Consider the following 27,564-nt stretch of genomic DNA (forward strand, 5'->3'; position numbering starts at 1 on the left):
GTCGCAGATTTGTGATAAGGAGTACACCGTACACTTCACAAAGAATGAAGCAATTGTGTTACATCCTGGTTTTCAGATACCAGAGGAGTGGATTGTGATGAAGGCTCCACGTGAGAGGAATACGTACATTATGGATATGAGGTCGACTGAAATGGCCACGGAAGAATCATGCCTTATGACAAAAGCGAGCGAATCGGAGTCCGAATTGTGGCATAGGAGAATGGGGCACATTCATCTTCGGAAGATGAACCACATTGTCAAGAATGGACTTGTGTTGGGCGTTCCCTTGAAAAGTTTCAATTGTGAATAGCAGAGGAATTTCTGAACTGCTCAAGTTTTCTATTCAATTCCATCACTTTCACCTGGTGATCAGCAATCTGTTTTTTTCTATCAGCGATTTGTTTGGTTTTTTCTTCCAAAACTTCATAGCTTAGATCAATCACTTCAATTTTTTCAGCAAGTTTTGCTTTTAAACTTTTAATATCTTTTTCACAAGCTTTTATCTTTACTTTATAACTATTTTCTCTTGTTTTAGTATAGTGATGATCTTCTTTTAAAGTTTTAAACTCAGCATCCAAACTAACATACTGATCAGTTATAGTAGCTAATTGCTCATACAAGTTTTCGCATTTAGAACAAGTAGGTTTAGAACATACCTCGGAGAGCTGGTCTTTAACATCTGCCAAAAAAGCTTTTTCTTCTCCGGTAACCTTCTCATTTCCTTCAGTTTCAACCTTCGCCAAATTGGCCTGTTCGAAAGTTTCTTCAGAATGCAAGTTCCAGTTGTATTCACCATCTCCTCTGGAAATCATCGGCTACTTCACCAAATGTCTACCGTGCAAGAAGGGAAAGCAGCACAAGAAATCCCATCTCACCAAGAAAGTCAATTCAATTGTCAGTACCCTAGAATTGCTTCACATGGATCTCTTCGGTCCCGTGAATGCAAAAAGTCTGGGAGGTACTTCTTATTGCTTGGTGATCACTGATGATTACTCACGATATTCGTGGGTATATTTCCTGAAATCAAAAGATGAAACGGCTCAGATGGTGAAGAATTTGATTACCAAAGTTGAGAACGTTATGGATAAAAGGGTTAAGTTCATCAGGAGTGACAATGGAACGGAGTTCAAGAATTTTGAGATGGAGATCTTCTGCCTTCAGAAAGGGATCGAACACCAATACAGCGCTCCGTATACACCGCAACAGAATGGAGTGGCTGAAAGGAAGAATAGAACATTAATTGAAGGAGCCAGAACTATGCTGGCTGATTCAAAGCTTCCTGTGGTGTTCTGGGCTGAAGCTGTTGCTACAGCCTGCTATATCCTCAATAGAGTCTTGACGGTTAAACGACTTAATAAAACGTGTTATGAGCTTATGCATGGGAGGAAGCCCAACTTGAGTGGTCTTGAACCATTCGGGTCCCCTTGTTCGATTTTAAAGACAAATTCTAAATTTTGTGAAGTAGCCGATGAAGGAATCTTAGTCGGTTATGTTGTTGGGACACCCAACAGACGTGTCTTTAATACATCGACCAGCAAGGTTGAGGTGGTGTGTAACACCGATATCACAAGTTACCAACCGCCAAAACCAAGCAACGGACCTGCTGAGTTTTTCGACTATGTTAAACTTTTTAAGTCTTTTAACATACCGTATTTGGATATTGCTGAAGAAGAAGAGAGAGTTGCTACGAAGATGATCCTTGATGAGGAAGAAAATCTATTGCAAAGACAGCTGATCGATAAATGTCAACCTTCCTCATCAAATGCTATCGATACCCCTGCTGCCTCGACTGAAGAAGAATTTTTCAATCCGTTTCACTCTCAGCAAGAAACAATCATTGACGAGCTCTCTTCTAACTTTGAAGACAATCTGCATGTCGGTTCTGTTCCGACCACGAGAATTCATAAAGATCACCCTTTGGAGAATGTGATTGGTGATGTGTCCTCCGGTGTACAAACAAGACGTAGCTTGAATGAGCACACCTGTGTTTACACAAGCATTAAGGAGACAGGCATAATCAACGAATGCTTGTACACCTGCTTTATCAGCCAGATTGAACCGAAGAATTATCAAATGGCTCTCAAGGACAGCTCGTGGGTCGAAGCCATGCAAGAAGAGTTGGCTCAGTTCAAGAAAATGGAAGTTTGGACTTTGGTTGAAAAACCAAAGAATGTGCATGCGATAGGCACAAAATGGGTGTTTAAGTGCAAGAGAGATGAGAAAGGGATTATTATAAGAAACAAGGCGAGGCTAGTCGGTAAAGGTTTTAATCAACAAGAGGGGATTGATTATAATGAAGTGTTCACTCCTGTGGCAAGATTGGAAGCCATTAGATTGTTTTTGGCATTTGCTGCTTATAAAAAGATGAAGGTTTTTCAGTTGGACGTAAAGAGTGCATTCCTAAATGGGAAAGTTGATGAGGTTGTGTATGTTGAGCAACCTCCGGGTTTTCCTGACCCAGACTTTCCAGACCATGTGTACAAATTAAGCAAGGCGTTGTATGGACTACATCAGGCACCTCGTGCCTGGTACTCAACTTTATCAGATTACTTGCTTGAAAATGGGTTTGAAAGAGGTCAGATTGATAGCACACTGTTTGTGAAGAGACAAGGAAGCGACTTCCTGCTAGTGCAAGTCTACGTGGATGACATTATTTTTGCTGCATCAAAAGTCTCCATGTGTCAAGATTTTGAGGCCGTCATGAAGAAAAGGTTTGAAATGAGTGCTATGGGTGAACTAACTTTCTTTTTAGGATTGCAGGTTGATCAGAAGAAGGAAGGGATGTTCATTCATCAGACCAAGTATGTCCATGATGTGCTCAAACGCTTCAAGATGGAGGACAGCACTCCATTCGACACTCCAATCTGCGTCAACCATAAATTGGGTGCTGATTCTGACAATGACGCAGATGTGGACCCAACTCAGTATCGGGCTATTATAGGTTCTTTAATGTACTTAACTGCTTCTAGGCCTGATATTATGTTTGCAGTTTGTCTTTGTGCTCGTTTTCAGGCAAACCCAAAGGAATCTCACATGAAGGGTGTGAAGAGGATCTTGCGGTATCTCAAAGGCAAACCGAAGCTGGGGTTGTGGTACGCAAAAAGAGGAGACTTGGAGTTGGTCGCTTACACAGATTCTGATTATGGAGGGTGCAATCAGAGTCGGAAGTCAACAACTGGTGGATGTCAGTTTCTTGGTGGCAGATTGGTGTCGTGGCAATGCAAGAAGCAGACTTCAGTCGCAATTTCAACCTGTGAAGCAGAATACATGGCAGCATCCAACTGCTGCTCCCAGGTTCTTTGGATTCAACAACAGTTGCGCGACTATGGTCTGAATTTCTTACTTACTCCTATTTGCATTGATAACACAGCTGCTATCTCAGTAACTAACAATCCCGTGAAGCACAGTAAAACTAAACATATTGACATACGTCATCATTTTATACGGGATTGTGCTGAGAAGAAACTGATTGTGCTTGAAAAGGTTGATACGCTTGATAATTTCGCTGATTTATATACTAAAGCGTTTGACAAAACAAGATTTCAAAACCTTATTGAGCTGAATGGGATGATCAAGACTATGAAAAATGTTATACTCGTACTATTGGTGCGAGGTAGCAATGGGAAAGTGTTGGTGCATAATGTCAGTAGTTCATTGTCTAGTGTCTGTAATCGAGTCTGTAATGTTAATTATGTTTTATATATGTCTTAAGCGAAGTTGTTAACAAGTTCGCTTAGGCGAACTTGTTAGTCAAGCGAAGTTATGGACAACTTCGCCTGAACATGCCAGGCGAAGTTGTCGTGTATAAATAGTCCTAGGTTACGGCTGTTTGGAAGAATCAGTTGTTCGTGTTAGTTTGTTCGAGTTGTTACGAGAGCTGTAACATGTGTCTGTAATAGTGATATCGTATCACGTGTTTGAGTTATTATATAACGTGTGTTCGTTTCGTGTGTTCGTGTGATTCGTGTTCTATACTCGTAACGATCTACGCAGGGATTCCACACCTGAGTAGATCGAGATATCTCGTGCGATCCATCCAGGGAACCTACACAGACAATCGACCAAATTGCTGGTGGGGATCTCGGAACCAAATCTCCAAACGAAGCATTCGAAATTCTGGAGAAAGCTGCCAAGAAAAGCTTCGCTTACAACCCACCACGATCCACCCCCATCACACAAGGGTATGCACCAAGTTGACTCCAACACTCTTGTCACTGCTGATGGTCGGTTATTTTGTATGTATTTTAGTGTATTAATTATGTAGTTTTATTGAGTATATTGTTAGAACTTTGGTACTCCATACGTGCTTTTGTATTTCAGGTAATTGATCGTTAAAGATGCTAAATGGGAGACCTGTACGAGCATGGAATGATATCTCGGGAAGACCGAAGCATTATTTGATGTCTTGGGAAGTGTTTCAAGGATTCGGGAAGAGTATAGATGAGTGATCATAAGCCGATGCTAAAACTGAACAAGATGGGTTGACGAAATGCGACCTTGAAGTAAAATGAGCATATCCTGAGCTAGAAAATGAGTTACGAGAGCCATAATATATGAATTTTGGGTTTCTCGATGAGAGGAATCTGAAAATGAGGTTTTCTTAGGTCGCGGTACGCGATGGGATGGTCATATGGCCATCGCGTACCGCGACGGGAGTGCAGACGGGAATTTTAGGTTTATATGTTATTTTTCATTCTCAAGAACCCTAACTTTGTTTTTGACGACCAAGAGGCGATTCCAGCAGTTCCTATAGGCGATTTCCACTATCCTAGCTCGTGTCAAGATCCTATATATGATTCCTATCATTCGTATCGAAGATTCAATGATGTCTAGGCCCGGCTAATCTCCTAGAGTCGCACCCGGGATGTATAGTTTGTAACTCTTTACAGTTTTTCTCATGTGATTAAGAATACTTATGTTTTGATTATTGAAGATTGATATATGATTATTGATGTTTAGTATTTCTGTGTGTTTGGTCGGTTTAGGTTTACGTTGGTCTGAACGATCTGTTACCAGTTGCTAGATAATTAGTCATATAACTGTTTGGTTAGATTGAATACGATAAAAAGTGCAATTACCCTTAACTGAGTCACACTGGCAAGGACTGTTTGATAACCAGTATCGTGTGTAAAGTAATTGTTGGCGTCTAAGGTTTTGTCTGGTTGATCAGTTGTCAGTTAATCGTTGATAATCACTCTGTTAGGTTGCATGAAATACTGTTTGGTTGCTCACTTGAATTCCCGGGTGTGATTTGCTTTGTTAATTGTTTACAACTCGCTTGTTCGTTCATTGCTTAGTTCTTTTAATTCAAACTATTGCTTGTGTGATCAGCACTAAAACCAGTTACTTCATAATTATAAGTCTGTTACACGAATTGAATTGACCACATACTCCTTGTGATATGATACCCTACTTGCTCTATCTATTTAGAATAATTAGGTTTTTGATTGACTCAAACGACGGTCATCAACTGCACAACTCGAAGCACTCTCAAAGAAATTTGAGCAACTACAAACAGAGTTGGTGAAAGCCAAGACAAAGTGTGACACTTGTGGGGGAGAGCACAAAACCAAATATTGCCAGCAGAGCATGATGGTCAAAGAACTCAATTTCGTAAGACGACAAAACAACACCTACGGGAATATATACAACCCTGGCTGGAGAAATCATCCTAACTTCAATTGGCAGGATGGTAGCAACAATCAAGCTCCACCAGGATTTGAGAAAAAGACCCATAAATCAACCCTATCAACCAAAACCTCAATTTCAAGGTCAAAGTTCTAATAGTGGCCAACTTCAAGGAAACAACTCCAAGATTGAGAGCATGCTTGCACAAATCATCGCCGGTAATTCGAAGCACAAAAGCGTGCCGATTTGAGGGCACTTGAGGTCAATGAAGTTCTAATAAAGCATGATGCTAATATCAAAAGTTAGAATGCATCTCTACAAACGCTTGAAAACCAGTTGAGGCAGATTGCTCGACAACTATCTGAGAGACAACCAAGTGGCCTTCCAAGCAACACTGTAAACAACCCGAACGCAGCTGTAAATGCAGTCACCTTGAGGAGTGGTAGAACCACTATGGTTGCCGAACCAACCTCAGAACCATTGGCCAAAGAAAAGGAGATTGGGAGTCCTGAATAGGTGCAAGAGAGGCTAGTCCCAAAAAGTACCGCACGACCAAAAGAACCACTCAGAACCTATGTTCCTCCAATTCCTTATCCAGCGCGTTTAAAAAAAGAAAGGTTGGAAGCTCAATACGGAAAATTCCTCGAGCTTTTCAAGCAACTCTACATCAACATCCCATTCATTGAAGCACTTTCACAAATGCCAAAATATGCCAATTTTTTGATAGATGTTCTTACCAACAACAGGAAGTTGGAGGAGCTGTCTCATGTCACGTTGAACGAAGAATGTTCAGCCATTCTGCAAAACAAGCTTCCAAAGAAAATGACTGATCCAGGGAGTTTTACTATTCCTTGCCTAATAGGAAGTTTGTCTGTTAGCAATGCCCTAGCCAACCTAGGAGCTAGTATCAATTTGATGCCTTATGCGGTTTTTGCAAAATTAGGGATAGGTGAACCAAAACCCACCCGCATGAGCATCCAGTTATCTGATCGTTCCATAAAATACCCTCGGGGTATTGTTGAGAACATGCTAGTCAAAATTGACAAGTTCGTGTTCCCAGTAGATTTTGTGATCCTCGACATGGATGAGGACAAGAATGTACCCCTCATATTAGGGAGACCCTTCCTAGCCACGGCTAGAGCCCTCATTGATGTTTGCACGGGCAAACTAACTCTTAGAGTAAATGATGAGCAGGTCACATTCGACATAGGTAGATCCATGCGGCACCCACAACACCATGATGATTCACTTTATTGCATCGATGTTATTGATTCTATAGTGAGTTGCCATGTGAGGGATTCTTCCATCTCGAATGCTCTTGATACACAAATTCTCGAAAAACCTATCTTTGAACCCACTCGAGAGGATCACATCATCGAAGAAGTCATCAAACTGGAGTACCAAGAAATGTCTTCACCATAAGAAGTTTTCAAAGTTGTCAATCTCAAACTAGAAACCAAAGCTAAACCATCCACTAAGGAACCACCAACCTTGGAGTTAAAAGAATTACCAGCTCACCTGGAGTACGGTTTCTTGGAAAGTGAATCTCAACTCCCTGTAATCATCTCGGCCAGCTTGTCAATTGACGAGAAGAAAAAGTTGCTCGAGGTTCTCAAACTTCATAAGAAAGCCATCGCATGGAAAATTATGGATATCAAAGGCATTAGTCCTTCTTCCTGCACCCACAAAATCCTCATGGAGGAAGACTACAAACCTATAGTTCAACATCAAATACGTCTGAATCCTAACATGCAAGATGTTGTGAAGAAAGAAGTAATCAAACTCCTTGTGGCAGGGTTAATCTACCCAATCTCTGATTCACCTTGGGTAAGCCCGGTTCAAGTTGTACCCAATAAGGGAGGAATGACTGTGGTAATGAACGAGAAAGATGAACTTATACCAATGAGAACTGTCACGGGATGGAGAGTATGCATTGACTACCGTAAGCTTAATGACTCCACCAGGAAGGATCATTTTCCACTTCCTTTCATTGATCAAATGTTTGAACGTTTGTCTGGGAAAAGGTTCTATTGCTTCCTTGACGGTTTTTCTGGTTATTTCAAATTCCCATTGCTCCTGAAGATCAGGAAAAGACTGCATTCACATGCCCTTATGGTACATTTGCCTACAGGAAAATGCCCTTCGGGCTGTGCAATGTACCTGCTACCTTTCAACGGTTGTATGGTAGCCATTTTCCACGAGATGATCGAGCACTCAATGAAAGTCTTTATGGACGATTTTTCTGTTTTTGGAGACTCTTTTGATCATTGTCTTAAGAATTTGGATAAAATGTTGACAAGATGTGAAGAAGTAAATCTAGTTCTTAATTGGGAAAAATGTCATTTCATGGTTCGTGAAGGCATCGTTCTCGATCACAAGATCTCTCAAGCTGGACTTGAAGTTGACAGAGCAAAAATTGAAACAATTTCCAAACTCCCACCTCCAACATCTGTCAAAGCAATCAGGAGTTTTCTTGGTCATGCGGGTTTTTTCCGCCGCTTCATAAAAGATTTTTCTAAAATCGCTCGACCAATGACCCAACTCCTTGAAAAAGATGCACCATTTATTTTCTCTGGTGAATGTTTGAAAGCTTTCAACTTTTTGAAAGATAAACTTGTCAATGCTCCGATTATGGTTGCTCCAGATTGGACATTACCTTTCAAAATCATGTGTGATGCAAGCGATTTTGCTGTAGGAGCGGTTCTAGGACAAAGAAAAGATAAGCATTTTCACCCAATCTACAACGCTAACAAGACTCTCACCGATGCACAAGAAAATTACACAACCACCGAAAAGGAGTTGTTGGTCGTAGTATTTGCATTCGACAAATTCAGATCTTATCTTGTTCTTTCAAAAACCATCGTTTACACCGACCATGCAGCCATTCGCTATCTTTTCAACAAGCAATATGCAAAGCCCTGACTAATTCGTTGGATCTTGCTACTCCAAGAATTTGATATCGAAATTCAAGATAAAAGGGGTGCAGAAAATGTCACTGCCGATCATCTTTCGCGTTTGGGGTGCTCAGCTTCACACGAACCACTGGGGTCTCACATAAATGACCATTTCCCCCATGAGGTTCTTATGCACATTCAAACGATTTTGAAAGAAGAAGAAGATGAGTGCCCTTGGTTTGCCGATTATGCAAACTATTTAGCATGTGGTATCATGCGAAAAGGTTTAACACACCAGCAGCATAAAAAATTCTTTTCTAATCTCAAGTATTATTTTTGGGAAGATCCATACTTGTTCAAAGTTGGGGCAGATCAGATTATACGCATGGGTATTTTCGGAAATGAAGCCATGAAAATTCTTAAACATTGCCATGAAGGACCCACTGGAGGACACCATAGTGTAGCCCTCACTGTGAAAAAGGTCTTTGATTCAGGATTCTTTTGGCCCACGGTGTTCAAAGATGCTCATTCCTTGATCCAAGCTTGCGATGCTTGTCAAAGAACTGGGAATATTTCATCTAGAAACGAAATGCCTCAAAAGAGCATTCAAGTTTGTGAAATCTTTGATGTTTGGGGAATTGACTTCATGGAACCATTTCCAAGTTCCTTTGGAAACCGATACATCCTAGTAGCAATTGACTACGTTTCTAAGTGGGTTAAGGCACAAGCCCTCCCCACTAATGATGCTAGGGTTGTTGTCAAATTCCTTAAGAAGTTGTTTTCACGATTCGGTACCCCAAATTCTTTAATCAGTGATCGAGGGACCCACTTTTGCAATGCCCAAATGGAAAAAGCCTTGTCTCACTATGGTGTCAACCATAGATTTTCAACATCATACCACCCACAAACCATTGGGCAAGTTGAAGTCACTAACCGGCGCATTAAGCGTATTCTTGAGAAAACAGTCGGGCAAAATCGTAAGAATTGGTCTGAAAAGCTAGATGATGCATTATGGGCTTTACGAACCGCTCATAAAACTCCTATCGGTACCACACAGTTCAGGTTGATTTATGGAAAAGCTTGTCATCTTCCTGTTGAATTGGAACACCGAGCTTATTGGGCGTTAAAGGCCGTTAATCTTGACTAGGTCGATGCGAGCGAGACTCGGTTCATGCAAATTCATGAGTTGGAAGAATTAAGAAATCAAGCTTATGTGAATTCCACAATCTACAAGGAACGCACTAAGTTGTTACACGATAAGCGTTTGAAAGAACACAAAGATTTCAAAACGGGTGATCGTGTTTTGCTTTACAACTCTAGGTTGCGTTTATTTCCTGGAAAACTTAAATCTCATTGGTCTGGCCCATACTTGGTAAGAAGGTTTTTGATTACAGGACCGTGGAAATAGAAAATGGAGATGGTCAGTCATTTAAAGTAAATGGTCATCCTTCGTTTAAAAATCTATGTCGATGGACAAACCGGAACCGTCTCGGAGGTAATGCTCCTCCATTCCAAGTACCCTTGAAAGAAAGTCTCGGGTCTAGCCAGGACCCTTAACCAAAAACTTGGCACTTGCACATACTTTTTTCTTAAAAAAAAATCTTTTTCAGGAAATGTCTAGACAATTTTCAACATATTTGGGGTACCAGTTGTTCCGTGCCCAGTCTAGACGTTATATATTCTTATTTTTATGACTTTTTATGTTTGTTTGGATGGTTATTGCCTCTTTCGTTGAAACATCTACCTGGAAGACAAGTGTGGATTTCGGATGCAGCCCTACGTCGCCACTCCAGCATTTAGGGGAGTCTCTTTTCATCCTTTCCCTACATTTTGTATTGCAGTTTTATATTTCTTTTCACATTGAGGGCAATGTGAGATTCTAGTGTGGGGAGGGGTTTACTTGAACTTTGTTTTGTCCAATAAAATATTTTCTAAAAATCTCTCCAAATTTTAATTTTTGTGTCAAAAAAATAAATAAAAAAAATAAGAATAATAATAATAATAATAATAATAATAATAATAATAAATAAATAAAAGACCATTAAGCCTTTAATAAATTTTTGACAAAACCAAGGGTTAAGGTTGTTTTTCGAAAAGTGCTCGTACAAACCAACCACTGAATCAACTTTAACTTAATGTGAACACCGAAAATATGGTTTGTTTTTCTTGAGAAAAACTTTATGAAAAATGTGGCGTTTAAACCCAATCCCTCCGTTTCCGTGAGAAAAGCTTCAAGCCTTATTTCAATATATCATCGGTTACGTGTTGGCGGATTGAGTGAGTCATTTGTTTCGTGTGAATTAGAACTTGTTTGGGCATACCTTTCGAGATCCGAACGAAATGTTTGTATAAAGATGGAGGTAATATATGACCTACCCAAAAATTTCCTCAAACACCATCACAAACCACATTAACCCTACTCCAAAGAAACATTTCCTTTTACCCAACACAAAATCATCTAACCACATCAACCTCTTCAATTTCAAACAATTTTACATCATTTTTACTTCAAGATCAAGTTTCAAGAAGACCAACAGAAGTCAAGACATATGTTTCAATTGGTGGTCACTATTTTTATATATCTTCATATTCAAAAAAAAAAAAAAAAAAAAAAGATCACCATACACAAAAGATGATGAAAGGAGCAAATATTGTGAACTCAAAAAGCATGAAAGATTTATCACAGCTCCGATCAAGTTACATTTGTTTATAATTACTTTTCTTTTGAACCCATGAACCTTAAACCAACAAACCTTCCACACTCTATCCAAACAAAACACCAAAATATATTACCTCCCTGTTTATGCAAACATTTCAATAAGTGGGTGGAGAATGGATCCCTTGACAAGCTTATTTTTTCACAAGTTGCATTTTGACAAGAGTGTTCATATACATACAACATTACATGTTTGATACTTAACTTGTTTAATTTGAATTTCCAGGGATAAACGAGCTAATAAAAGAGAAACGAGCAATTTTCTAGAAGAAATGGCGATGAAATGAACTTCCAGCGCAAATACGCGCTTTGCAGTTGTAACCGTACTCAGACAACGTAGAGAAAAACGTTTTCACCCAATTTACAAGAAAATTACACCACAACAGAAAAATAGTTATTAGTTGTAGTCTTTGCCTTTGAAAAATTTAGATCATACCTAGTTCTCTGCAAAACCGTAGTTTACACCGACCATGCCGCCATAAGATACCTCTTTAACAAGCAAGATGCAAAACCAAGACTTATCCGATGGATTCTATTGATTCAAGAATTCGACATAGAAGTCAAAGACAAAAAAGGGAGCAGAAAGCGTAGCTGCATACCATCTTTCACGCTTAGAATGCCCAGCTTCAGAATAACTTCACGAGGAAATTATTGATGATAATTTTGCACATGAAATTCTGATGAATATCCAAGCATTTATGAAGGAAGAGGATGAAAGTCCTTGGTTTGCCGATTACACAAACTATCTAGCTTGTGGAATCCTAAGAAAAAGGCTAACTCATGAACAACGGAAGAAATTCTTCTCCGACCTTAAGTTCTACTTCTGGGAAGACCCTTACTTGTTTAGGATAGGTGTCGATCAGGTTGTTCGTAGGTGTGTATCAAGAAAGGAAGCCTTAGATATTCTCAAACACTGCCATGAAGGACCAACTGGTGGACACCACGGTACCGCCACCATGGTCAGGAAAGTGTTTGATGCAGGATTATTCTTGCCTACCATATATACAGACACACATGCTTTGATCCAAGAATGCGATGCTTGTCAAAGAGCCGGAAACATCTCATCCAAGAATGAGATTGCTCAAAAAGGCATTCAAATATGTGAAGCCTTTGATGTATGGGGAATAGATTTCATGGGTCAATTTCCTAACTCATTCGGAAATAAGTACATCCTTGTAGCAGTTGACTACATATCTAAATGGGTAGAAGCTCAAGCTCTTCCAACTAACGATGCTCGGGTAGTTATACGATTCGGTACTCCAAAAGCCTTAATCAGCGACAGAGGTACTCACTTCTGCAATGCATTAATGGATAAAGTCTAAGCAAGATATGGAGTTCACCACTGTTCGGAAACACCATATCACCCTCAGACCAGTGGGCAAGTAGAGGTCTCGAATCGAGGGATAAATAGGATCCTCGAAAGAACTATAGGGATGAATCGCAAAAATTGGGCAGAAAAGTTAGATGACGCTTTGTGGGCCCTTAGGACAGCCTATAAAACCCCCATAGGAACAACACCCTTAAAATTTGTTTACGAAAAGGCATGTAACCTACCCGTAGAGCTGAAACACAAAGCTTATTGGGCTCTTAGAGCAGTAAATTTTGATCTAATGTCTGCCGGTAAAAATTGGGAAGATCAAATTCACGAGCTCGATGAACTAAGAACATTGACAAACGAAAATTCCTTGTTTTACAAAGAAAAGACTAAACGTTTACACGACGCCCATTTAAAAGGAAACAAGAAATTTCAAGTAGGCGATTGTGTATTGTTACATAACACGCGTTTACGTCTTTTTCCAGGGAAGCTGAAATCTCGTTGAGCAGGTCTATACATAGTTGAATCAGTTTTTTACTATGGGACAGTTGAGATTTCAAATTCTAACGGACACAAGTTCAAAGTTAATGGGCATTGATTAAAACCATACATCGATGGACCATTCGAAGTTGTCTCGGAGGTCGTAACCCTCGACCAAAACCAATGAACATATGGGAAATAGGTTCTGGCCAAGACCCTCATTAAACAAGGCCTTGAATATATTTTCCTTTGTTTTACAACTAAAATAAAAATAAAAATTTAGTGCCTCAAAACAAGGGGGTGTGCCTCAGTATGCACGGCCCCGTGCCACAAAGTGCGGGCCGGAATCTTCGCTGCAAAAATCTCAGTCACTCTGGTTCGTAACAGAATTATCAAACCCAAAGCACAGAGCCTTGTTCCAAGAAGCATGGGGCCGTTCTTGACTACTTTATGGCTATAAATTGCACTTCTTGCCAATGCATTTCTTCCACCAAACCAAACACAAACTCTCACCCCTGAAAAATCAAAATGTCAGCTGAAATGAGCAATGAAATTCTCGTTCCTCGCCAATCGAGAAACGAAACCCGACACATTTTCAAAATCGAGCAACTCATTAAACTTCAAGAGCTCGTGAACGAACTCACCGAAATAAATCTCCTAGAAGAAATGCGCCTCATTCAACTCACCGAGTCGATGGAAAGCATGAAAATGAAACTTCGGGACATCAATGAACAACTTTAGTTTCAAGTCCTTCGTTTCACCTACATTCCTCCACCCGGACCGTTAGATGGAGAAGATCCAATCAGTGGAATTTAGAGACATTTTTTTTCTTTATCTTTTCATGTGCATTAGGCACAAAGTTTAGGACTTTCAGGCTTAACCCGACTTAATTTCATGTTTTAGGATATTCAGGATTACCCCGAGTCTATGTTTAAGACTTTATTATTAATGCAAAGTAATTTTAGGGCGTTAAAAATGCTTAATTAACATCTTAAACATCGTTTAGAAAATTCTTGCTCTCGCGTTTTGCTGAAAAATCAAAGATAACATCCCAGTGACAAAAGCACGGGTCGTGCTCAATTTACGCGGGGTCGTTGTCACCCTAGAATATTCAGCATGATACGCGCTAACTCCGTAAAATTCTCTGAATCAGAAACATTTATTCTCTAAAAACACGGGGCCGTGTAACTAGTTACACGGGTCGTGCTCGACGTACTAGTCTCTCTATATATTACATGTCATCTTCACTATTCCATTCATACCAAACTAAAAATTCCTGAAATGGATAACAAAAGAATGGAATGGAAACCAATGAGGAAATTCAAAAATGGTGAATCTTCTTCGCACCTTGAAGAAGAGATCATAAGGCTTTTAGGCATAGTGATAGACCAAGTCGATAGCAACATTCAAGCGGAGGCTCTCTTGATCGAGTTGACAAAGAAGGTCGAACTACTGAGGTTCGACAATTTCCACATTGTTGAAAGTCACAACAAATATGTGGATTACAAGCTTAACTTCCTTAACCGAGAAATCGGAAAGCACGACAAAGAGCTTTCCGAGCTCTTGGAAGCTAAAAGATCCCCACCACATATTCAAGACTTGTTCAGGAGTGGTGGTTGTTAATAGTTTCGATTAGGATAAGCCTTGTCTTGTTTTCTTAGGACGTATTCGCGTTTAAGCTAGTTTATGTTTCTCGGTTCATGTTGTTTTATTTTCGGTGTAATGTATGGAAGTTAATGAAATTTCTTAGGATTTAATGTTTTTAACCTTAATCTTCAAAGAAAAAAAATCAATTAAAAACAAGCCATCTCATTAAATAAACAACTAAACATAAGAACCTGACTGTCACTTGCAGCATGGGGCCGTGCTTCACCAAGCACGGGGTCATGCCCCAACCTACAGTGCAGTTACGGGATTTTAAATAAAAACACCAACTTCCTCATAACTGAACCCTAAAGCACATTCCGCCTCATCCGAAAACCTGCGAACCAACACCAATTATTCCAATCTTTGCTTCAAACCTTCAATTTCAAACAAAAGGTATGTTAATTTGATGATTATATAGTTCTAATTCATCATTCTAGGTCTAAATCGGACCCCCAAAATCCGAATTTCATACCAATTTGTTGTTAAATTGGGTCAAAACCCGGATGATAGGATTAGTAATTATTAAAATCTAGGGTTTTGATTTGTTAAATAGATTTGACCTGATTAGAACATAGGTTTGAAGGAGTTTGTAAAGAAAAATCACTCAGGTTCGGGTCTTGGACGAACCATACCATAAAAATCAAACCCAGATGATATTTCTTAAGAACCGGGTTGAATTGCAAGTTCGAATATCAACATTTGCAAAAATAGGATTAAAAACACGGGTTGTGTTTTTGAAAAACACGCCCCGTGGTCAATTGTAGGTCAACAAAAAGTCAAAAAATGGTCACAATGTTTTGTGAAATATTTGTTAATAAAGTAGGTTTATGGGTTTTGTGATTCTTAATCAACATACATGATTGAATGTGTGTTAACCGGTGAATATTTTGTAACATCGTGAAAGTTTCGGGTTTAAAATACCAATGTTTCCAAAGTTAAAGAGCCGAAAATGAAAATATGTCTTCTTGTCCCATAGCGATACGCGACGGGACAAAGGACAAGCCCATCGCGTATCGCGAAGGGGATGGTTATGAACCCAAGAAAAATGGTCCATAACGACACGCGATCACTGATAAACCAACGTCATCGCGTATCACGATGACGTGGTCTGACAGCCAAGACACGTGTTTCCACGTGTTAGCTGATGGCACATGGTCACGCCACATGTCACCACATAGCACCGTGTCCGCCACGTGGCAGGTCTAGTGATGACTGTGCACAGCTACGTCGCGATACGCGACGCCAGGGCCAAAGGGCCATCGCGTATCGCGACGCCCACCCTGTTTTGCCTATAAATAGTAAGCTACGGGTTCAACCATTTCTCACACCAAATTTGCATACCTTTCACACTCTAACATCTCTCTAAAACCCTTGGGAAGCTTGCCCTAGATCACCTAGTAAAGCGTGCCCATGTTCCTTCGTGCCCGTTTCCTCGATACTCGTGCCACATACCGACGACGTTCCAACAAAGAAGGTGTTGCCATCCTGACGTTCCGATGACCCGACTCTTAAAGCATGCCGACGTGTGGAGAAGTATTGGTGTGCCTCGTTTTGCGTGCCAAGGTGGAGTGTTGATCAAGAAAGCATTGAAAAGGGTAAAAGACGTCGAAGTACTTCTTGATTGTCTAGAGTTATTATATGCCAACGAATGTAGGCATAATGCCGAATAAAATAATAATAAAATATTGAAAAGGCTTAAAACCCTAAGTCGAGGAAATACTCGATACCTCGATAAATAAAAAGAAAAATAACAAATAAAAGAAAAGAAATATGAATATGATACAATGTGGTTATTATTCTTTGTTATAAGTATATTCAAGTTTAATATGATTATTCTTATATAGTAAAGAAAAGAAAAGAATACGTTTCTTAGAGATTAAGAAACGTAGGGTTTAAAGAAAATAAGATTTAACTAAAGGTTTGTCTTATAAACATAAGTTAAAAGAAAGACTTTTAATTTATAAAAGAAAGAAAGAATACTTTTTAACTAAGGTTTTAAAGTCTAGGTAAAGATTATAAAAATACTAAAGGTCTTAAGACGGATTGTATATCCGACTAAGAAAAATGTTATACTCGTACTATTGGTGCGAGGTAGCAATGGGAAAGAGCATCGGACACTGTTTGAAGCTGATCCAAATCGAAAAGGTTTAATACGCCCCAAACTTTACAAACTTGTTTAAACCAAGTCAAATATGTTAAATGAAAAGGTTTACATGAGACTACGTTTCTCTAAAACATTTATAAACAAAAGTAAAAGTGCTAGCCCTCAGGCTGTCATGTACGTTTGTCTGGATCCTTACATATGTGGTAAACGCGGTGGGCACATCGCACCACACCTGGTCATATTACGCTTTCCTGCGGGGAGCATGACCATGTGTATACGAACATGTACTTAACTAAGTCGAACGCTGCGGTGTTTGCTGGGGTATTTAGTGTAGAGACTTGAGTTTATATATGTATTTGGTTTAAAGCTTGGTTATTCCTAAACCACATTGGGCCGGACATAATTATGCCACGAGGGGTAATCAAGTAAAAGAAAATATTTTAGCGTCAGCATATTCACCAGCATGTGTTGCTTTGTAAACATTTTGCAGGTAATCAAGATTAGGACTTGGGATGACGAAGTGCTCAAGATATCCGATGGCTCGGATCTTTTTGTTAAACTTAAATGTTAAATGAATGGTGGTTTTTGTAAATAAACAAGTAATCTTAAACACTAAACGGGAACTTTTAAATCCCTTCTGTTGGTAAATAATTCATGTGATAGGAACGTCCAAACGGTTTGGTGACGCCCGCAATCTCATATAGTTTTGTTGTGCCAGCCATAGCAAACAGTTTTCAAATTGTAGCGTAATGGATAATAAGGATCCACGAGTGCAAGGATATTGATAGGAATGCGGGGGTTGTGAACATGCGGATCCATTTATCTCGGAGCAGGGACCATAAGTTGTATGATATGTTGCGGCTACCATGAGTTAGGAGCATGTGCAGGGAGTTGTCAATATTTCCCAAATGGGCCCTAAGAATTGATTTTGATGGAACAACAAGGAGGTTATCTCTTTAACATGTTCCGTTATCGTGTTAAATTTAATAACAACGTTCGTAAACATTGACCATGGCTCCGAAACTACGAAGTACAATTGACATAGAGTTCCGTCGGACCACATGGAAGTCGTTCTTACGTATTCTGTTTTTGTGTTGAAGGGTATTTGTGTCCATGTTGTTGTTTGTCTTGAATAAATGTGTCATGTAATGAATTATGCGACACATTTAATATGCAAAACTGTGTAGTCATTTGAAAGGCCACTGTATTATTAATTTATGACCAGTTATTTGATTAAATTGGCACAAAGGTTTGTCAAACCATTAACCGAACTAAACCGAATTCACAATTTGGATACGATTAGGAACCGATCCGATAATGAACCAAGCTAACGACCACATTGCATCCTCGCCGCAACGTTTTGGTTCTTCTAACAAAGGAGCCCACGTTTCACGCCGGTGCTGTTAGTGATCGGCGATTAAAGTGATCCTAATTAACAACATTAATCGTTTACAAATTCAGAAATATAAGACAATTATTTTAGTAGAAGTGTTTATAAAAAAATTGACTGAACCACCCAAATTAAAGCAAATGGGGGGGGGGGGGGAGGGGCTTCGGCTGGTTTGAGGTTTACATTAGTTGTGCATTGTGACGGGACTTTTGTTTGCATACATCGGGTATCTAAAGTGTTGTAAGTCATCTTTGTAGCCTAAAAAAGTGGTCCAGGCACATAAATGAGCTGAATGGAAGTTAAATGAATGTGAACAAATACAAACGAAAAGTAGAGGTATATATCAAAATTGAAGTCTCAAATACCATCATATTTGCCATTGCATGTATCAATTTTAAGACTGTACAACGATATATAAGTGATTTTTAAATTGAACTTGAGGGTTTAAAAAATACCATCATACATACCATTACATGTAGCATTTTAATACCAAACCTCTTATTTGTAAATTAATCCTCATATATGTGCAATTGAGGGCCTAAGAGAAACCGCACAAGCTCCCGTCAAAGTTAGCAAATTAACTATCTGCACAAAATATAGGTCATTTTTAAGTATAATATTGAGTTCATCCGGAGAATGATTTTGAAAAGGAATGTTGGCTAATTATTTTTTATGCATGGAACTTTGGTTATAATATTACCCATAGCAATCATATAAAACGAGATAAAAACGAAGTTATTCTGTAGTGAAGAACATATTGTAAGTTGAAGCAAGATGAAAGATGTAGCAACTACGAACTGAATTCAAACGTGCGTTTATAACAACAAAATTGTGGGGGCCATGCCATTCAGGAGGAATGGATTATGCGATCAGAGTGGATGCTGTGATTGGAGAGAAGAATGCAATATGTCAAAATTAGACATGTTTTAAGCACCTTATAGCTGGTTGTAGTTGTTAATACAAAATAATCATCACATCAAACTGGAATTAAATTTTAATAACAAATAATTATTTCATAACTCTAGCAATCAAATTAACATTAAGAGGGGTATAATGGTTATTATAACTTGCATCAATAAAGCTTAAGTACTTGAAGTAAACATTTATATAACTTAGTTGCTTTACTTAGGGACAATTACATACATCCTAGTAAAGACTTGATACACTATCATAATTACCAATTAAAAAATAATTGTATCAAAAATACCCAAAGATTACTATAGGACAAGAGAGTTTATACCGTAAAAGACAAAAAAAGGCAAGGTCATAACGGTCATATAATAAACTATATTTGTTGAAATGGGTAAGTATGTAATTCTAATTATTTTTAATAGGTATATTTGATATTATTGTTTTGATTGGTCAAATACGATGTCCAGTGATTTTGAGAGGTATATATGAAATTGTCCATTTATGAATGTGGCATCCTTAAACCTTCCAAAACTGATGTACTTTTGTACTATGTGACGGGCTTTCTTCTAATTCTTGTTTATACCATGAATATTCTGACGTCTTGTTCATCAGTCGTTGGCCAATCTGCTAACTTTTCAGTCACTCAAAACAAAAATAAATCTAAAATAAATACATCGATAGTTGAAACTTACACTAACTTTTTATCCGTAATTTACTCATATGTTGTAGTTAGAGGTGCACAAATGGGTTTTTCAAATACCCGGTTTCGGTTATGGAATCGGGTTCTGGTATTACCGGACATTGGAAAATCGTGTATTGGAAATATCTGGGTCAGGTTCTGGTTCGGGTCTGGGTATTGCCTCTAAAAACCATACCCTATGTATCGGGTTCAAGTCGGGTATAGAACCGGGTATTTAAATAACCTATTCCCGGGTATTAAAAAAACCCTATTTTTGGGTTTTTCGGGTTTTTCCGGGTATTTTTAGGGTATAGATTAGATTTTTTTAAGAGGTTGCACTTTTAGGGATATTTTTGGGTGAATTTCAGGTATTTTTTTAGGTAATTTTGGGTGTAGATCGGGTACTTTAAAACCCCGTTTTCGGGAATTGGAAAAACCCGGTTCCAGGTATGGAACCATTTCTAGATTTCGGGTACTACCGGGTACAAATCGGGTCCGGTTCGGGTGAGGGTTTTGGTATTGAAATGCATACCCATTATGTACCCTACGGGGAGGGTCGAGTACGGGTTCGGGTATTAAAAACCCGTGAATAAAAAAAATCGGTTCTGGCTTTTTTTTTCAAGCCCGGTTTCAGGTTCGGGTTTTTTTTGCACCTCTAGCTGTGGTTGGGTAAAAAAAATATATGTTTGGATTTTCTTTTAGAGTTAATGGATCAAGTATTATTAATGGGCCAAATAATTAAATAATTTCAAAATCGTGAATTGAATAAAGACAATGCAAAAGGCCTCCAAATTTTTATTTAGCTTTAGCCTCCTAAATGATTGGACCTGCACTAATCTTTTGTGCTTATCTATGTTTCATAACCTTACCACCACTACAAGCGTCCCGATGTTGCATGCAAATTTTTAGCTTTTATCTATTATCTTTTTAACTTCTTTTAGTTTTTTTTTTACATATTTTCCCACACATTAGCGTTAATTTTTACATTACGTATATGTTTTTATGTATAGTTTGTTAAATGTTTGTCCGCACACGTTGCAGGTAACACAGTAGGTATAGCTCGATACATAGATGGTATGACCAAAACGACATGGTAAACCCTTGCGTTGTGACGGGGGACGTGAGAATCTAATACACAAACTGATTTTTAAAAGAATATTAAGAAAAAAAAATTAATGGATTTAATGTTCAGATTGGATTAAGAGTTTAAGACAAACAAAACAATCGCAGAATAGGATTAACGAGTTAGACAGAAACAATAGGGTTTTTGAATAATTTTGTCTAGGATCATGTAAAGTCCATATGTTCAAGTGCCGCAATATTAGAAACTCTTGACAGTTACAAAAGGGTGAGGGAGGGGGATGAAAGAAAAAACTTAAGTATAATGTTAAGTCACATCTCCATATACAGATTCTATTTTTCCTAAAATTGATTATAATTTTAGTTTTCCTTGACAATTTGCTTTATCCATCTGACATTCAAACAGCATCAAATTCAAAATAATGATCAAGAAACAAAAATAACGGCACATAATGAGTCAATTGAATTGGTCATTTACGGCCACTAAAACAAAAATACAAAACAAATATCATTATACAATAACCTAAACTCTTATCACACCTTGGCTGCGAGACATGCAAGTAAAAACTTAGAAAGCATGCCGCAGAGTTAAAAGATATGAACCTACTCCATCAAATATTCTTATATTAGGAAATTCAGTTTCCTGCAATCGAACAAACAATTTTCAGAATTAAGCATTATATTACTAATTATGATTTTGATGTCACATTTTGTATTATCGTTACCATCATGAATTCCAGTTTGAGATACTCTGCCATGTTAGCCAAACAATATTATATATATATATATATATTAAAAACTAACATTTCCATACACTCACTAAATCACTATTCATGAAATCACTCGGTATCAGCCACACATTTCTTTCTTTCCGATTCAACTCAGCTCACTCTCAACAGCACAGTCTGAAAATTTGCCCCCTTTCTCATCTTCTCCTTCTTCCCAGTTCCCACTTGAATCGAAAGACAAGTCGGTCGCCTGAAACGGCTGTAGCAATTTCATTCAATCTATCACTCCCAACCTTCTCGCTGGATGTAGACGACAACGACATCGTCATCGTGGCACCAGATGGCATTTTATTGTAGGTTTCCTCTTTGTCAGTCACAACACCTTAATTCTGATAACTTTGTTGTAATTGATGAATGATTTGTTATTACATGGACTAGAGAGGTTCATTGCATAGAAGATGATGATGTTGCCTGCATCTAATTTTTGTTCATCGTCATTCCGGTGGCGGTATGGTAAGTTCAAATCACTTCTCTGTGGTTGTTCAATTGTTGTTGTATTTTTCTATTTTTTAAACTTTTCCGTTCATCAAAAGGTAGTCTTTACATCTATACTCAGCCGCTTGCCCATTATTTGTCTATTTCAAAGCTCTATTTTGTGTTTTCATATGTGTAGTATTGTGTGAAGTGTCTACATATGGTGGAAACCAATCTATTATCAGGTAGGTCTCTTCATTTTTTCCTTTGTGGGTGTTTGGATCATGTTTTTAAAGATACTAAACATTGATTATTTAGAATAATTAGTTTAAACCACACTTTCGAAACTCCCATTTATATTTCACTTTTACTGAAGAATAGCATATTTGTGTAGTGCCGACAGTGGATTCATGAGCCCAAATAAGCAAATTACTGAATAGCAGGTTTGTGAAGGTATGATGTGGTATGCCCACAACTGTACGTTTTATAAGGAAATAAAACGTTGTGGCCCAGTTCAGCCCACAACACTTCAGTTTTACATTTACTAAACAGTTAATGTATTTTATTTGGCCCGTTTAGTATTTTATGGCTAAAGAATTAAATTGTTGTGGGTCTGCCCACAATTAGGGGCGCATTGGTTCTCATCCGTCCCCACACAGTAAGAACAAACCCGCAACCGGGCTGAATTCTTACCATTTTTAAAATAAAAACGACCCTTTTATACATTGGCTGTTTGGGTTTGTAGGCGGGTTACGCAGATATGAAAAACGACACCATACACAATTTGAAAGGGAAATTAATAATCATTATTACAACATAACATGGAAATCAAATTTTGTTTATAATTTACTGCAATGGAACTTGGAAGAATAAGTGTTACACATTTTTCAACTCAATTAATTTGTGTCTTTCAAATTGAATTGGGTTTCAAAATTCTTTTTGGGTTGTTTGTAACCAGTTTGGTTTCAAGATTCTTTTTGGTTTGTTTGTAACCAGTTTTGGTATGTGGACTTGGACTTTGATTGTGATATAGTAACGGTTACAAATTTTTGGTGTAAGTGTAAAGTCAGTTGCCCCATTTGATTAATTTGGAAGTATATGCGATATATCAGGAGCTGCTATGATATCTTAACATCGGCCTACTATTGCAATGGGCAACGAGAAAATGTAGTTTTTTTTTAATCCAGCTTTCATATTTATTGCATTATAAATTTCTAATAAAGTTGCATAAAAGGGTTTTGTCTATAATTATTTTCTTACTAATTTTGGTTGAATCGTTCCTTTTCTTAAAGCGCTATACCTAGAAGATAACAACTAAACCATTTGAACTTTCGCCATAGTGGTTTTAGAATATTACACTCACTACATTCAGTAAAAATTAAATTTGCTTGGTTGCAGATTCTTCTTTCAACGTGCTCGCTTAGCGGTCTGACATCTTTTTTACACTGATCCAAGTTCAGTTCTTTATTCTTGGGAAGCACTAGGATTAAGTGTTTGGCTGATGTTAGAATGTCTAAAAAATTGAAGAATGATTTGAAGGTTTACATAACCAAGCAACATGTATGAAGGTGTTATTTGAACATATCATCCATTTTATCTTCCTTTTGGCCTTTTTTATATGGGAAAATGCCATAAAAAAACCAATGTGCTTTTCAATTTAGCTTATAAAAATCCCTCAACACTTTTTTGCACATTAAAATCCCTCAACATGTTATTTTTGAACAAAATTATGAACTTTTTAAAAAGTTAATTAAATCAATGGTTCTTGTAGTTTTATCAAATTACAACTTTAGTCCCCAAGTTCAAATATTAATAATTTTAGACCTGTTTTTTTTTCTTCTTTTGTTTTTTGATGTGTATAACATCCTTGTCCCCAAAACAGATGAGATTAACCAAGTCTTAAACCTATAGCCACAGTAACAAAAGGTTGATGGAAGTCGTTTCTTCAACAGCTCCGTCACCGGTGGTGGCTCTTAAACCGTCACCATTTCATACGTCGATACCGTACGTCTTCGATGATCTTGCTGCCATGATGGGTCTCATAGGTTTTGTTCTATTGATTCTTGCATTCTCTTACTGGGATCTCTCAGGCTACTTGGATGATGATAATATTAATAATAATAATGGAGATGTTGAGTCCGGTAACGTTAACGGTGATGGTATGTCACCAGTTGAAGATAATAATAATAATAATAATAATAATAATAATAATAATAATCAGGTGGAGTTGTGTGATGTTCATGAAAAGTGTTTGGTAATAATGGCTGGAGAAGATAAACATACACATGAAAAAAAAGAAGGAAGAAGTTAATCTCATCTACTTTGAGGACCAAGGATGTTAGGCACATGGAAAAAAACGAGTCTAAAATATTAATATTTGAATTTGGGGACTAAAGTTGTAATTTTGTAAAATTACAAGAACCATCTATTTAATTATTTTTTAAAAAAATTCGTAATTTTGTTTAAAAATAACATGTTGAGGGATTTTAATGTGCAAAAAAGGGTTAAAGGACTTTTATGAGCTAAATTGATAAGTACATTGGTTTTTTATAACATTTTCCCTTTTTATATCAATAGCACATTTTGTACGTTCACGAACTTTAAACACAAACATGTCCTTAGCGTTGCAGCAAAGACCCGCTAGCACCCCCGCAACGCGCGGGTGCAAAACCTTGTTCCAATTAGAATTCAACAAAACTATCATGAAACCAAAAAAACTAATGTATGACAAGGTTGGTGCATTTTCTAATTTTGGCCCGTTCAATTTAAGTAGCAAGTTTATAACCATTTAAAGAAAATGGAAATTTTGACATGTTCACTAAAAATGGCATTTTTTCCTGTTTACTAAAAATGTTACTTTTGCCCCGTTCACTAATACCAATAATTTTGATCTGTTTACTAAATATGATATTTTTTATCAGTATACTAAAGACAATAAATTTGACCCGTTTGACATGTTCTCCTTTTAACATTTTCTTTTAAATTGACCTAGATTTAAAAGTATAGGGGACAAGGGGCTATGAGCGGACTCTAGAATTGATTACACACATTCATTGCAATTGAAGGGTGCCAAAAAACTAATTATAGGCTGACTTAAAGTGACGCATTTATAGGAAGGTGTCGGGGAGTCGCCAGATAACCGCACAATTGAAGGAAGGAAGAATGTGCCGCCGGTGGTAAATGAGTAATAAATATATCGGCTTTTCAATTACTGAGTGTGATTGTTGTTAAATTTTGAACCTTTTGCATTCAAAATGATTAAAGAGTAATTACATAAAAATGTGAAGCTTTATTCCATCGATCCTTCCTATAATTATTATGAGGTAATTAATTGCAATTAAATGGGCAATTAAAGATAAACGTTTTCATCCACAAAGGATAGAAGAGTAATTACGTTAAATATGAGGCTCCATGAACTTGTACGATACGCTTGAAGAATGAAATGAGGTAATGACAAATTACTTTTTCTGTCATATTATGAAATGTCGGTTTTGTCCTCATCATGCAATTATGAAAAGACATTTGTGCCAATAACTCTTCCTTTATATATAATATAGAATATAGATATGACGATGAGCATTAATTATTTAGGGAAGTTGATGATGAGCATTAATTTCAATTTAAATGTGTCAATAATCAGATGACATGTCTACCTTTTTTATTAAAAAAAAACTTTTTTTAATGTCATGGTAATTACAAACTTGTCATTTTTTTATTTCAACCTTGGATTACACATTATCAATGGTTTAGAATGATTTATTGCATTTCTCACAATAATCTCACTTCTCTCCTGAACCATCCCTTATATATATATCACACATTCCATTAAAATAATAATAAACCGAACAAACAAGCATGCGACAAAAAGAACCCCCCCCCCCTTGTCGCCCCATTTATTGCCTGTGGGACGGTGGTCCCTTCGAAAATCACCCCTAGTCACCCATTATTGTCGTTCAGTACGCATGGCCTAACTGATCCTATCATAAATGCAAGCTGGTAATATTGGTGCATTTTTACCTAATTTAGAAGGGTCATCTGACAGTGGAAGATCTAGAACACAATTTCAGTGATAGCGTAAAAAATATTTTAACCATACATTAGAAGAAAAAAATTACTAGTTTCGCGAGTGCAGGCACCTGGTAACGTATTTCGCGGGTACCGACGACTAGTTATGTATTTTGCGAGTCCCATGCCCCATTTCGCATAATGCATGTGCTGGCCTGGGATCTCCGTTTGATGTGCACCAGTGCTCGGTAATGTGTTTTGCTCATACAAGCGCATGGTTTCGTGTTTTGTGTTTCGGGCCTGGTTTCGTGTTACAAACATTCTAGGCCGGATTACCCCTTTCGTATGTACCGTTCCTGATTACCCATTTGACGCGTACGGGCACTTGGTTGCCCGTTTCATTCGTATCGGCGCTTGGTAACGCATTTAACATGTGCCTCACCCGGTTATTTAAGTTGGGCTTTTAGGTTTTAATTACGTAGTAGCCTTTTCATCATTTTAAACTTGAAGTTGGAATATATACACTTGGTGATGAACTGATGTCACTGTTTTCTTTTCTTTGACGTTTAAAAATGTTGCTAATAAGAGGTTGTTTACTCATCTTGAAAGCTCTCTAAACAAAATTTGAACCGAAAACCAAATATCAAAGTTTCCTAAACAAAATTTGAAACAAAAACTTAATATCAACAATCAATTCCAATTTGGAAATTTACACATAAGCTAAAAGCTAATCAATTCCAATATAAACATAAAACCTAAATACCTAACCAATTCCAATTTAAACATAAACCCTAAATCCCAAATTAATTCTAATTTAAACAAGAAAATGAAAAATCTTACCGGAAAGATGGAGAGGTGAACGGTGGCTGTGGACTGTGGTGACTAGTGGGTGTCGTCCGGCTATGTAGACGTAGTCCGGAGGTCGGCACTGTGTGTGGAGTGACCGGCGAGGTGACGGCTGGCGCCGTGGTGTGGTGTGGAGGTCGTCGTTATGGTGTGGTTTGAAGCAATGAACTCAAACTGTGAAGCGGCTGCTGCTGTTGTAAATGGATTATTGAACCGATTTTGGTTTGGTTTGAGTTGGGTTATTAGGTTTTTTGGTTTGGGCTTGGGCTTTTGATGGGTTTAAAACTTAAAATGGTTGGGCTTAAAACCATAGGGGTAACGTTATTTTTTTTTCCAGGGGTAACGAAGCACGAAAACCAGCCAAAAAAAAATTTTATACACTACCGTTAAAAAGTTAAGGGTAGCGGAGGTTGTCCCTTCCCTCTATGTATGTCCGCACAATGCCCTCTGAAGTACAATTGGTAAAAATGAGGCTTTTGTAAATAATACAAAGTACAAGTATTAGCATGACAACCTGTCAAAGGTAAAACAAAAGCTAACGTATTAGGGGGGGAGGGGTGGTTCATTTCTCATCACACACCACCACCAATCAAATTATGCCATGTCACCAACCCCAAATCGATCACATTTTGATGGAATTTGGTAGGGGTGGTGTGGTGTGATAGG

At 37.9% G+C, this 27,564-nt stretch overlaps 1 long non-coding RNA gene across 1 annotated transcript in view; it reads left to right on the top strand.

Annotated features, from left to right (window-relative positions):
- LOC143631495 (uncharacterized) overlaps positions 1-23,652 on the top strand; it is a 36,421-nt gene extending 12,769 nt beyond the window's left edge. The window contains exons 2-3 of the long non-coding RNA XR_013153367.1: positions 22,442-22,500; positions 23,446-23,652. This is a non-coding gene — a long non-coding RNA (uncharacterized LOC143631495). The remainder of the gene's footprint in view (positions 1-22,441; positions 22,501-23,445) is intronic.
- Positions 23,653-27,564: the final 3,912 nt, after the last annotated feature.

This window comes from Bidens hawaiensis, unplaced genomic scaffold (assembly GCF_021521415.1).
Source record: "Bidens hawaiensis isolate Kalapana, Puna unplaced genomic scaffold, B.hawaiensis_p1.1 tig00006085_1, whole genome shotgun sequence".
In the NCBI taxonomy this organism is placed as follows: Eukaryota; Viridiplantae; Streptophyta; class Magnoliopsida; order Asterales; family Asteraceae; genus Bidens; species Bidens hawaiensis.